The 14,814-nt window shown below is 44.9% G+C and overlaps 1 pseudogene; it reads left to right on the top strand.

Annotated features, from left to right (window-relative positions):
- Positions 1-9,581: 9,581 nt before the first annotated feature.
- LOC111967390 (protocadherin alpha-C2-like) overlaps positions 9,582-14,814 on the top strand; it is a 53,863-nt pseudogene continuing 48,630 nt past the window's right edge.

The following is a 14,814-nucleotide window of genomic DNA, read 5'->3' as shown; positions in this document are numbered from 1 at the left end:
CTTTTGCCTTGATGACGCCTTACCAAACTTTGGCATTCTCTCAACCAGCTTCATGAGGTAGTCACCTGGAATCAGAGGCGACCCGTCATTCCAGGAGTGGGGCTTTGACCCCACATTTTTCGCAAAAAATATATAATATACTGTATATATACACTACCGGTCAAAAGTTTCAGAACAATTACTCATTCAAAGGTTTTTCTTTATATAATTACGTTTTTCTACATTGTAGAATAATAGTGAAGATATCAAAACTATGAAATAACACATATGGAATCATGTAGTAACCAAAACATTTTTCTTAAAATAGCCACCCTTTGCCTTGATGACAGCTTTGCACACTCTTGGCATTCTCTCAACCAGCTTCCCCTTGAATGCTTTTCCAACATTCTTGAAGGAGTTCCCATTGCAAACASGATGCATGTTTTGGAAAAATAGTATTCTGTACACGCTTCCTTCTTTTCAATTTGTCATTTCGGTTAGTATTGTGGAGTAACTACAATATTGTTGATCCGTCCTCAGTTTTCWKCTTTCACAGCCATTAAACTCTGTAACTGTTTTAAGTCACCATTGATCTCTTGGGGAAATCCATGAGTGGTTTCCTTCCTCTCCGGCAATTGAGTTAGGAAGGACGCCTGTATATTTGTTGTGACTGGGTGTATTGATACACCATCCAAAGTGCAATTAATGTTAATCACTGTTATTGCACACAGAGTGAGTCCATGGAACATATCATGTGACTTGTTAAGGATTTTTTTACAACCAGCTCTCACAGTCTCACGTCAGAACTAGACGTTCATCCATGTTTCTCAAACGTCACATTTCAAAGTTGTTCCAAACGTCAAATGTCGAAGTGATTGGTTACTTCTCTGTATCGTTCCAAGGTTAAGTATTGCGAGCACCCTAAAACGTTGCAACAGCAATACAAATTTGATTTACCAACCCAGACATTCCTGACCTACAACATCTGGAGCTCATACTTGTATCCATATTTCACAGTGACGATAACAACACAGAATTGTTACTGCCCAGTCTAATTCAGAGCTTCAGAGACTCAACAATGATAATGAATAATGCATTTGAGGATTATGGTGGCCTAAGTCTATTACTGGTGCACTGAGATGGTTCTTAGTTGTAGCACTCCTCAGTGTCGCTTTGGCTAGGCTATTAAAGCAATATTTTCTCCATTTATGAATTATGGATGTAAATCTAGCAGCATTACATGTAACAGTGACTGGACCTTAGTTTGAACTATCTTGCTAGACAGGTTCCCACAGTAGCATGGGATACCATCCGGTGAGTGGACCACTTAATCCAATCTTAGTCTACACCGGAATGGATTGTAGGTTTGCATTGTTCGGTTACTTTGAGAGAGAGAAGACATTTTATCTCCATTGGTCTACCTCCAACTCTCCATCACCTTTTGAGAAAGTGGGTGTCTGTACTTTTTGGTGGTGTTTTAAATTTGGCTGACACAGTCTAGGGTTTCAGTCACTGAGATGATGATTCCTGATGCCTGTGTAAATGAAATCTGTCTTCAGACATTAACTCAGAAATCGTAAGGTTAGGCATTCGAATGGTTAAGGTTAGGGTTAAGGTTTGGGATAGGCTTAAAAATATATCTATAAAAACAGAGGCAGATGCTTACTCCTATCTCGCCCATCCGCCATCCCTGTCCACAACGCCCTAGCAAAACCAAAGCCTACTTGAAGGTCACAGTGCTCACTGTTGCCCATAGTGGCTGGTTCCCACGTCTTCTCCCAACGTTGAATACTGACCTGACTGAATTTTTACTCCTGAACTTATTTTGGCTTCCATAACAAAGGGGCTTAATACTTACTGACTCGTGACATTTCAGCTTTTCTTTTTTAATTAATTTGTGATATAAAATCTAAATGCAATCCATTTTAAATTCAGGCTGTAACACAACAAAATGTGGAATAAAATGTGGAAGAAGTCAAGGGGTATGAATACTTTCTGAAGGACTGTAGGATGTCTGATGGTTAGGTCTGATTTTGTGCTTAATGGTTGATAATTTTTACCTCAGAGTGTTGTGATCAATCTGCGAGATCTGGCTTGTGTGATTACTAATGCTTTGTGGTAGAGACATACTCTCTTGCAGAGTGAGGGTGTTGTCCTTGGAAACAGATTCTCTCATCAGCATATTTTGTTTCCATCTCTCTCCTCTGGAGGGGGCCTGAATCTGCCCTTCACAGTCACACCGTCAGACACTGAAGGAGAGGAAAGGAGGCGATCTGCGGCTTGGGACACACACACACACACACACACACACACACACACACACACACAGGCACACAAGCACACTCAGCAGCTTGCAATCAGGTTTCAGTAGTGACATAGCTTAACGATGGCAGTCAGTAGATGGAGTCCACTGTCTCTGCAGTACCCCCTTACACCAATAGAGGTCCCAGTACTACTGTCTCTCTCTCTCATCCTGTACTGGCTGCAAGCTGCAGTGCTCTTGGCACTGAGACAGAACCCCACCGCCCCTTTGATTTTCTCTCGCTCTCTGTGGCCCAGATTCTAATACGTTTAGTTCCTGAAAAACATTTKTCTCCCTCCTGTTCCTCACAACATGGCATATATTGTACCTATCAAGTAATCCCCTAGTCGATTGACGCACCGGTGAGTCAATCTCAGTTACATAACAAATAAAATCCCCATCAAAATCCGTCAGTTTAAGATAGATATATGTTTTTTTTTGCAAGGGATGAGTCTCAAAATTACCACATCCGCTAGTCGCACTTCCGCATCTGCGTTGAAAGGTGACAGAGCCATCCCGAAAATCGGTCTTCTCACGTAAACGTCTGTAGCATCGAACAGATTGACCTACAAAAAAGTGTCAGGAGACTCGTCTGAAGTTGGAGTCGTATGGCTTGAGGGTAGAAGCTGTTAAGAAGCCTTTTGGACCTAGACTTGGCGCTCCGGTACCGCTTGCCGTGCGGTAGCTGAGAGAACAGTCTATGACTAGGGTGTCTTTGACCATTTTTATGGCCTTCATCTGACGGATTCCGAGCCGTTTGGACTACAAACTAATGGACCCCACTGTGGAACGGGGAGATTCTCACGAACACTATGGTCTTCTCGGTTTTACTCTACGGCCCCCACAAGTGTCACAAAACTCGTCTGAATGTAACTGTACTGGTTAAAAAAATGAATGAAGGTAGTTTTACATCTACCCTTAAAAAGGGGTTAAATATGTGCAAAAAAATATCTATATATTTTTTTATATCTCCTAGATTTAGGATAGACACTTCAAAACCTTGTTTCTTATGATTTATGTTTTGACTATATGTTTGCCATATGAATGTGTTATTCAATGAGTTTCTATGCGTTTTAGTAGTACAGGCCAAAATCAATTTTTTTAATTGTTATAATGGAATCATCTCCATCTCCATATGTGATTTGGCCGAACGCTTATGCACTGAAAAGCAAGCATTTTATTTAATTCTCCGTGATGGTGTGGYTATTCTGAAAATAAAATGTTGATATAAAAGTGTGATTTTGTTGCTAGATTGTCAGCACTTCTATTCTATGTATTTCATGGTTGTCAGCCTCTCCTGCTATAACCTAAATCATTTTCTCTGAGGAAATTMATGTTTTGTCATTTTCTGTCTGTKYATGCAGATTCTTTATCGRRCTGGCCTTTCCCTCTTGCAWCACAGACACTGTGATTACTGTCWTCCTACACAACAGCAGGCAGGCATTTCRATGTGTAAAATAATGAAAGATCGAAAGAGAGAAATATATTTTTTGTATTTTCCTAATTTCTTTAATGTATTTTCTAAAAGCAAAAGTCCTAGGAGGCCATGTTGTCTGTGTTACCCTATATTATATGTGTCATATGGCAMCAATTGTCATGTAAAAGCCATGTGTCTCACTGGGGGGCCTAAACACTAAGTATTAACTTTGTAGTTAAAAAAAATCACGCTGTAATAACCATGTTGTCTGTGTGTCTGCATGATGAACAGTAGACGACTCAGAGCTCGGACTCCGTCTGGTGTGGCGAGAGTGAGGCGGAACATGTATGAGGTCATCACTCCTTGCCCTGAGCACACCAGACGAGACAGCAGCTGACAATAACAAAGAAAGACTCTCAGAGAGAGAGAGAGAGAGCGGCTCCAGCCCAGACACTCATTCAGACTCTTCCCCAAGCCCAGTCAGTCCCGGTCCCAGTCGTGTGTGGGAAATCTGACTCACAAATGGCGGTCTTCCACATGGGATAACAGACGCTTAGGGAGTGAAAGGATGGCTTTTAAACAGGGACGATTACTGCGTATTAATAGAGAGGGTTACTGGAGAGCGTTTTATTAATATGTCCGCCATCTTGCATAATGGATGGTGAGAAGGTAGTTAATATTCCACTTTTCATAAAGGCTCCTCTATTTCCAAAAAGAGATGATAGGGCGAGTACTCAGAGTTCTCCCTTTATCTGCTGTCGAGCTCGTCTGTTAGTCTCTCTCCCTTRTCTATCCACCTGCTCCCCTGTTCCTTGTCTCTCCCCTCCCCCTCTCTCTTCCTGCTCCCTTTCTCTCTCTGAGGTGTTTTTTTAGAGAAGACGGGACAGTGTAGTGTAGAGGCAGAGGCAGCAGCGGAGACATTAGCTCCTGTGTTTCCACTTCAGACGTTCCGGTGCCCCTCGGCCACAGCTCTCCCAGCTGGAGCAGCGGATGTCACAGAGAGATGGGGGTAGAGGAGGGAGGGGGTGGAACGGGGAAGAAGAGGTGAGACAGGAGAGAGGGGGGATAGATGCTCTGAGAAGGGGAGTGTGAGGCAGTTGGGAGGGGGAGAGAGAGGGGGTGGTGAGAGTGAGGTGAGAGTGGAATGTTTACTGTTTCTGTGAGTGTAATGTTTACTGTTTATTTTTATTGTTTATTTCACTTTTGTATATTATAACTACTTCACTTGCTTTGGCAATGTTAACATATATTTCCCATGCCAATAAAGCATCTTGAATTGAATTGAGTGGGGAAGGGTAAGGGTAAGGGTAGGTGACAATTGAAAGATGGGATAGAGGGAGACAGAGAGAGGGATCCATTTAAGAGCATTAGGACGTGTTTGTTCTTGCGATACAGATGTCTGTTAGTCTTCCGGAGAAGGAATTGAGATAACTTAATCTCGAGCCCCTTGAGTGAAAATAAAACAACCCACAGCTCTGTTGCGCGCAATTAACGGCGGGACAGATGGGCGGGACTCTAACAGGTACAGAGAAAGAGAGATCAGTTACCTGCCCGTGTACAGCTCAATATACAGAGAGAGAGAGTGGAGACAACAGAGCGAATTGGAAAAGGACAGGTGTACATCCGACGGCGTGTGCAATTGACGAGATAATAGTCTCCTATTTTCATCTCTGTCTCAAATTGCCTTAAACACAAAGCTTGCGCGCACCACCGGGAGAATCTGCTAAACGTCTGGAGCTCTGCTACTCGCATACCTCTGAGACTCACGAGAACGGACTGACACGAGACCCACGCTGTCTCATCTCCACCGCGGAGTTAAATTGGAGTAAGTTGATGTGTAAAAAAAAATCACAAAACGTCCATCTCTGCACAAAGGAAAAGTTCCCTCTAGGCCCGTCGAACCTAACGGAAGTTCCGTTCCATCTCTGTTCTCTTCAGTTGTATCTCTCCAGCTCCCCAGTTCACCACCCCCTCAGTCTGGCTTTGGAGTGTGAAGAAGAGTCTCTCAGCTATCTATCCATCCACTCCTAACAACGGTGTGACTCACCGCTGAGCGGCGTTCTCGCAGGCTTCCAGCGCCTTTCACAGCTGTAGGCAGAGGGGTCGGTGGAGGAGAGCTGGAGCCGCACTGGGAGAGGGACGGGTTGRGTGGGCGCGTAGCGTGGCCCGGTGGCCGGGTGAATCAGGCTGGCACTGGGGCTCTCTCAGGCCACATCCCAAATAGACACAGCACAACAACTTCATGCTCAGTCTACCATACAGATATACCACTCAGGCTATACTTACTAACCTGAATGTTTGACTTATTCAGAGATAGATATACACACCAATGAATGACCAAAGGCAGTCTATCTAAGCCAATATTGTAATTTTGTTTGTCTTTTTTTACATTAATTGGGCTCCAGGAAATGCTAATAGATCTCAGACAGTCTCCTTTTGGATTGCATAAATCCATATGATGAGACCAGCATTCAATGACATCACCTTTTAGGTCACAATGTCCTTCCTAGCGGTGCTTTGAATGGCACTGCACTCACTGCATGACTCAATCAATGTGAATGGTGTGAAAGCCGATTGTCTAGTATACTGTCTGTCTGAGTGTTATCCAACTATTGAGCTTTTCCAGAGGTAAAGGGCTCGGAGATGAGACGAGAGCCGCGATTCAATTCAGTATGAACCGCTGCCGCTGGCGTAGAAATGAAATTAGTGTCGAAAGATGCTCCCTCTCACTTTGTCGTACTGGTCGCGTTTGTACTAGATGCCCCCTCTTAATTGAATTGAATCCGATTTAAATTGGATTTTAATAGGGGTACATGGGTTCAGACTGTACTAATTAGGAGGAAAGTCTGAGCGGGATGATTTGGGCATTTAACGCTACTATCTGACCACCTGCGGCCAGACATGCGCATATGAAACATCTCGGCCACATGGGCAGATGTTTGAGGTGTTTGAGATATTGAGTCGAATTTAAATGAAAAACCAGCAAAGGCTTAACACCACTACAACATTTGATGAACATACGTTGGTTGTGCAATTATATTGTACTTGAAATGTATTTAACCCTCATGTTGTGTTCGTTTCATGTTCATTAATTCTGTGTTCCCGGTTCAAAATGACCGCCCCATTACAGCTGATTATACATCCKTAATAAAACATATATTATCACCTAAGGTTGTGTTAGATCCTTTTTTCAACTTAAGTTCTTGTGAACGTTACACGTTTTGAACTTCTAATTGCTATTTATGGCTTTTAGGCCTCATTGACTTGAGCTCATACAACTCGTTTTTGAGTAAAAAAAAAGCATTATGTATGGATTATTTTGACTCAACCAATAATCAATACTATTTTGACTCAACCAATACTCAGATMAAACATATTGCGCTATTTATCACAGACTACTTGGTGTCAAAGTTTAACAAGGACTCTCCTCCTCACCAGTGTCATGATCAAAGATATGATCAAGAGCCTCACGTACAGTATATCGTTTGGTCATTGTGCTGCCACAGAATGAATTGTGAGCAAGGCCTCAAAAAAACGTTATATACCAGAGATGCGAGAAACATTATATTTATTCTTGAAACAATGTTGCGATTGTTTGTGAGAATGCCAACAGGTGTGGTTCGTGTGGGGGAAAGCTTATATTGGGGGTTCCCGTGGGGGTTGCCATGGAAGCCAAGAAGGTGTGTGTGTGTGTGTGTGTGTGTGTGTGTCTGTGTGTCTGGACGTGTTTAACTATTCTTGTGGGGACCAGAAGTCTCTACAAGAATAGTAAACGAACAAAAAGTTGACCAGCTGGGGACATGTTGTTAGTCCCCACAAGGTCAAATGCTATTTCTAGGGGGTTTAAGGTTAAGGTTAGAATTAGTGTTAGGGTTAGAATTAAGTTAAATATTAAGGTTAGGAGCTAGGGTTAGTTGTAGGGTTAGGCTTAGGAGTCTAGGTTAGGTTTTGAGGGTTAGGAAAAGTTTAGTTTTTTGGTTAGGGTTAGGGTTAGGGTTAGGTTAGGGTTAGGGTTAGGGTAAGAGTACGGGTTAGGATTAGAGGTTAGGTTTAGGGTTAGGGGTTAGGGAAAAATAGGATTTGAATGGTTGAATTTGTATGTCCCACAGGTTAGCTGTACAGACTGTGTGTTGTGTGTGTGTGTGTGTGTGTGTGTGTGTGTGTGTGTGTGTGTGTGTGTGTGTGTGTGTGTGTGTGTGTGTGTGCTCAAACACACATGCATGTGGGGGTCTGGAAGAGGAAGTGTGTCCATCTGATGAATGGGCATGTGCCTGAACTCAATTGTATACACTAATTGTAGTCTCACCRATTCATTTCTAATGACCAGTCATTTTTGACCGGGAACACTACAAGTGTACAAAAGTTWAATAAAACACTTAAAATGTAATGAYAATCATCAAAATGTATTTTGTGTGTTCAGATGCCTTGTGGAACCTTATGACAATCAGATTAAATGAATTATTTTCAGAGAAAACTTGTAAATCGGTCCAATTCGACCGGAACACAGCAGGAGGSTTAATATAGCCAGACAGTCGGTGTACAGTGTGATTGCCAAGTCAGAAGGGTCGGTGGCGCAGGATTTTCAAGAAAGTAAAACACGTCACGATCGTCTATAAACCTGAGGTCCACTTTTTAATGGATTAATGAAAGTATATCAAGGCGCCAGGAGACAGGGCAGTGTGTGTCTATTAATGTCTGCCAGACTATTACATTACCATTGCTTGGTGTGAACTGCCCCCAAAGCAATCTCTGAAACTGTCAGGAGTTAAGGTGTCTGTAAAAGCCYTCCCAGCACTCATGGATTCAAAATATTTTTGGGGTGGCAAACAGTTAGCCCTAGTTGTCTTTAAGTCGGTCTTTTACACCAGGTGGACATTTTTATTTGCTGAATTGTATTGGGCTATAGCTTAGATGTTTGGGACAAGTGAGACTTTCGAAAGGAAATGGAGAACTGCTTGTCAACAAATCGACATGAGTCTAAATTCTTTGTGCTTTCCGCATCTGCAGCGTGCACGAGCTCTGTATTATTCCAGCAATTTGGGTCTGACAGAAGAGGGCATGCTAGTTTGTTTTGACAGATATGGCGAGGGGCTAAGTCTCGAGCATCTTGTTGGTGACCTGGTTCGTTTCGCCCGCTCACCCCGAGTTAACATGCTTCATATGATAACATATAGGCCTAAAGGGGGTGGTCCTGTGTACTGCGAGTAATATGATGCGAAACTGAAGCGGCAGTCAAGTACCCCTGTAGTCCTAATATACGATCAACCCAGCTGTCACTCCCAGGGCAGTAAGTGAGAGGAGGGCGCGAGTAGCAATATTTCACCACTATGGCTCGTGGGACAGCGAGAGAGCACTGGGCACAGTATGCTTTGTTTTGAGAGCTGCTGTACCTAYTAGGAGGAGAGGGATACATACAGCTTTCATTTTTTATTGTTTTTATTGTTTTTCTCGTTCTATTGTCTCTGTTGGTTAACTCCATATTTTAATGCTCAGCCTAACTTGATTTGCACTGCCCTGTTGATTCCATTGAGGACAGAGCCTCTCTTCTCTACAATAATGCAAATATTTCAATAAACTGCCGTGATTATACTTCAAATGTAACGACTACTTTTATGATGATAATTGCTGCACAAATACATTTCATTTGTTAGTGAATTTATTGATCTATTTCCATAGACTTTTCGATTATATGTCCGTTATTCGTTTTATTTCTATGTATTCGTTTGGGRCCAGAGCTTTGGCTTAATGGCAGGTTTGGATCAATGAAAAGAGAGAAGTAATCGCCTGGGCGTACGGTTAAATCAGATCAGCAATGTATCTGCCGCACACAATGAAAAGGGCGGTGGCACTCGCTCGCTCACTCTCTCTCCCTCTCTGATAAAAAAAACACAGCCTGCTCGAGCGCGCTCTCTTAAAAATAGAAAAACGACCGACGGTTAAAAATAATTATGAATTGCAATACAATTATTGCTATTATTGCTATTCTCAAGGTATTAATGTGTTTTTTCTTTTTATTTGACGTTGTTTTCAATCGGTGAAATGCAGCCAGTACGTTTTGAGAGCACTGCTCCCCCTCCCCCGCTTCCAACAGACACCATTGCACAGATAGGGAGAGAGGGAGGGGGAAGGAGAGAGAGGAGATGAGAGGGAGAGCGATAGTCAGCACCCGTGAGAGGAGAACAATTTTCAGCCGCGCGGAGAGAGAAGAGAAAAAAGCAGTAGCCAAACGGACAAAGGAAAACATGGATGTAACGGAAAAACGCTATTTAAAACAAGCACATGTACCGGAGAGGATGCTTTGGTCGTCCTGCACATAGTAGGGGGTAACTCAAGGACTCTTCCCCCCGTTTTTAATGTTGCGTGTGGGGACGCATGGAAAGCTTTCTCTAATCCGTCTGCGGATCCTGCCTGCTTGCAATGGCTGTGGTGGTGCGATGCGGTTACAGCATAACTCAGAATGTGCCTTTTACTTTTTATTTGGTAATTTTTGTACTCAGTGGCCTTACAAATGCACAAATACGATACACCATTCCGGAGGAGCTAGAGAATGGGGCTGTGGTCGGCGACATTGTTCGKGATTTGGGTCTGGACCTGCYAAAGCTCTCRTCCCGACGCATCKGAATCACSWCGGACAGCGCAKGGAGATATTTCAACATAAATCATAAAAATGGCAAGCTGTCGGTGAGTGACCGCATCGACCGYGAGACYCTGTGTGAATTCAGRGGCACKTGTTRSCTCAACCTAGAYGTGGMGGTTGAGAACCCGCTCGAYGTGCARAARGTGGAGGTGGAGATTCTGGATGCGAATGACAACTCGCCACAGTTCCCCCGGGACGAGTACCAGCTGGAAATTTCAGAGTCCGCCATAACTGGGTCCCGGTTCCCCATCGAGGGCGCACAGGATGCAGATGAAGGCTCCAACTCAGTTCGCCTRTACCGGCTCAGCAACAATGAGCACCTCGCGCTGGACTCAAACAAGCCCGCGGCAAATAGCAAGAACATCCAGCTCGTGCTCAAAAAGCCATTTGACCGRGAGCATACACCYTCTCATCAGTTSATACTGACWGCTGTCGARGGAGGCACRCCGGCGKGCACYGGRACAGCCAAAATCAACGTMCYTGTCCTGGATTCCAACGACAARGTGCCRGRYTTCGACAACTCCGTGTACAAAGTGAAACTGTRYGAGAACTCGCCCAAGGGRGCTCTYGTGATAAAGTTAAACGCCACAGACCSGGATGAAGGCACAAACGGGGAGGTGTTTTACTCTTTTAGCAGTTACACCCCAGAGAGGGTGAGACAAATGTTCTCCATGGACACAGATACAGGAGAGATCAGAGTGAAGAACAACATAGACTATGAGGAGACTAACTCCTATGAGATGTACATACAAGCTATGGACAGGGGRCCTTCTGCGGTGGRCGTCCACTGTAAAGTGGTMGTYGAGGTTTTGGATGTGAARGACAARATRCCWGAYATCGTGCTGTCKTCTCTMTCCAGCCCYGTCCGTGAGGARGCWCGGGCMGACACSGTGGTGGCRRTGATCAGRSTTAATGARCGGGACTCCGCCCAGAACAAACAGGTGACCCTGGAGATCCAACCTGGRSTRCCCTTTAAGATCAAGTCCTTCCGGAACCACTACACCTTGGTCACTGCTGCGTTCCTGGACCGAGAAACCATCTCCACCTACAARGTCACYGTAACCGCCATRGARGGYGGYACCCCGGCCCTSTCRTCACACATGWCCATTAAAGTTGACGTGGCSGATGTCAATGACAACCCTCCRCGCTTCGAACAGACMTCCTACACYGTGTACATGARYGAGAARAARGCYCCRGGSGCSTCYATGTGRGTMGTYAAGGCWKTGGARGCAGACGCRGGGGAGAARGCTCGCATCACCTACACCGTCCTCAATGACAACAACCACGGKATCCCRGTMGCYAGCTACGTCAGCATCAAACCCGACACGGGAGAGGCCTATGCCCTGCGAGCCTTCGACTTRGAGAAGCTCAGAGAGTTCCACTTCCAGGTGAAAGCCCAGGATGGTGGCGTGCCMCCCCTCAGCCGRGTYGCAACKGTCTARGTTTACATRATGGACCAGAACGACCACTCCCCRAGGATAGTCCATCCTCCAGCCAATGGYACGCGGACCACRGAGACGCTGATGAAGAATGCYGAGGCGGGGGCTCTGGTGACCAAGGTGGTGGCYTGGGACGGYGACGCYGGTCAGAACGCCTGGCTGGTGTACGCCCTGGAGCAGACCACCTCCGAGCTGGACCTGTTTAAAGTCCARGAGCACACGGGGGAGATKCGCACCARGCGGCGTGTCAGCGAGGAKAACTCCACCTCRTTCCTGCTSACCGTMCTGGTRCYRGACCATGGCCTCCCGCCYCTCTCCTCCACCGCCACCATCAATGTGCACGTCATGGAGCTGCCACCCAAGTTGACCCCCGACCCCAAACGCATCATCAGGCCTCACAGCCCGCTGCTGTTCTCCAACGTGACCCTCTACCTGATRGTGGCCCTGAGCGCCACCACCTTTGTGTTCCTGGTCACCATTGTGGTGCTGGCCATCGTCCGCTGCCACGCCTACTGCACCCAGCCCGGCTCCTGCTCGCCCTGCTGTGTGTCCCAAAAGAGTGTCCCCGAGGGCGGCACCTTGGCTGGTGGGGGTGGAGGGTCATTGGGTCGAGGTGGCGGTGGTGGGGGAGGTGGAGGAGGTCAGGGTCAACCCAACAACAATGTTGCTCTGAGGAGAGACCTGAAGGTTGAACCTCACTACATCGAGGTGCGGGGGAACGGCTCCATGACCAAAACGTACTGCTATAAGACATGCATGACAGCCACGTCGGGGAGTGACACCTTTATGTTCTATAACACGGGCCGGCCCCACAGCGGCACCTGGGGCTCCGGGGGATACGTTACCAGCCAGAGTGGACAGAGCCAGATGTTTGTACGCAGGCTCAGCATGCCAGATGCAACCGCCATACAGGTGTGTGTGTGTGTGTGTGTGTGTGTGTGTATCTCTGTGTGTGTCCTGTCATCCCATCCCAACAACACACCCTCCACAATACACTGAGAAGCTATTCATGCATTGTTTTTTTGGTATTTGGGTTTTTCTCCACAGGCAATGTTTTGTGGAACAGTGGTGTTTGGCATTTAGAGTTCCAAGGAACGTGAGGGATGTGTGAGGGATTCCATCTTTTTTGTTGGGTTTATGCAATATTAAAGGGAAAGTCCTCTTCATTAGTCCACTATTGATACAGTCACAACATCTTTTGCATGTCAGCAGTCAAGTTTTCAAGATATTGGACGCTGAAGAAGCAAAGTGTCACCGGCCACATCAGCATTTTGCGTCATCGTGATGGTGTGTAAAGTTACACTTTGCTGCTTGATGCCCAAATCCTTAAAAACTTGACTGCTGACATGCAAAAGATGTTGTGACTGTATCATCAGTGGACTAATTTTAAAAAATAACAAACGTTTTTGAGTGGATTTTACCTTTAAGCAGGGCTCTTTTTTATCCAATAAAAAAAAAAAAACGTATTTGGCAGATATGAAGGATTTAGAATTTGCATAAATCATTTACACTGAGTGTACTAAATGTAAGGAACACCTGCTCTTTCCATGACATAGTATGACCAGGTTAATCCAGGTGAAAGCTATGATCCCTTATTGATGTTACCTTAAATCTATTTCAATCAGTGTTAATGAGACAGGTTAATAAAGAAGGATTTTTAAGCCTTGAGACAGATGAGATATGGATTGTGTATGCGTGCCATTCAGAGGGTGAATGGGCAAGACCACATTTTGAAGTGCCTTTTAACAGGGTAAGGCAGTAGGTGCCAGGTGCACCGGTTTAAGTGTGTCAAGAACTGCAACGCTGCTGTTTATTTCACGTGCAGCAGTTTCCTGTGTGTATCAAAAATGGTCTACCACCCAAAGGACATCCAGCCAACTTGACACAACTGTGGGAAGCATTGGAGTCAACATGGGCCAGCATCCCTGTAGAATGCGTTAGACACCTTGTAGAGTCGACATTGTAGGATAATAGTGAAGACATTAAAACTATGAAATAACACATTAAATAATATAGTAACCCAAAAKGTTTTCAACAAATCTTTTATATTTGAGATTCTTCAAATTAGCCACCCTTTGCCTTGATGACAGCTTTGCACACTCTTGGCATTCTCTCAACCAACTTCATGAGGTAGTCACCTGGAATGCATTTCAATTAACAGTTGTGCCTTGTAAAAAGTTAATTTGTGGTATTGATTTCCTTCTTAGTGCGTTTGAGCCAATTAGTTTTGTTGTGACAAGGTAGGGGTGTCTTGAAGGAGTTCCACATATGCTGAGCACTTGTTGGCTGCTTTCCTTCACTCTGCTGTCCAACTCATCCCAAACCATCTTCAATTGGGTTGAGGTTGGGTGATTGTGGAGGCCAGGTCATCTGATACAGCATTCCATCACTCTCCTTCTTGGTCTAATAGCCCTTACTAGTGCTGAAGGTTGTGTTGGGTCACTGTCCTGTTGAATAACAAAAGATAGTCCCACTAAGCGCAAACCAGATGGGATGTGTATCGCTGCAGAATCCTGTGGTACCCATGCTGGTTAAGTGTGCCTTAATTCTAAATAAAACACAGACAGCAAAGCACCCCCACACCCATTACACTCCTCCTCCATGCTTCACGGTGGGAACTACACGTGCAGAGATCATCCGTTCACCTACTCTGCGTCTCACAAAGACATGTCGGTTGGAACCAAAAATCTCAAATTTGGACTCATCAGACCAAAGGACAGATTTCCACCAGTCTAATGTCCATTGCTCGGTTTCCTTGTCCAAGCAAGTCTCTTCTATTATTTCTGAGGCTGGTAACTCTAATGAACTTATCCTCTGCAGCAGAGGTAACTCTGGGTCTTCCTTTCCTGTGGCGGTCCTCATGAGAGCCAGTTTCATCATAGCGCTTGATGGTTTTTTGCACTGCACTTTCCGCATTGACTGACCTTCATGTCTTAAAGTAATCATGGACTTTTGTTTCTCTTTGCTTATTTGAGCTGTTCTTGCCATAATATGTACTTGGTCTTTTACCAAATAGGGCTATCTTCTGTATATCACCCCG

The sequence above is a fragment of the Salvelinus sp. IW2-2015 genome, linkage group LG8, assembly GCF_002910315.2.
Source record: "Salvelinus sp. IW2-2015 linkage group LG8, ASM291031v2, whole genome shotgun sequence".
Lineage (NCBI taxonomy): Eukaryota > Metazoa > Chordata > Actinopteri > Salmoniformes > Salmonidae > Salvelinus > Salvelinus sp. IW2-2015.
Note: the sequence above shows the minus strand (reverse complement) of the source record. Positions and strands in the feature narration are given on the sequence as shown.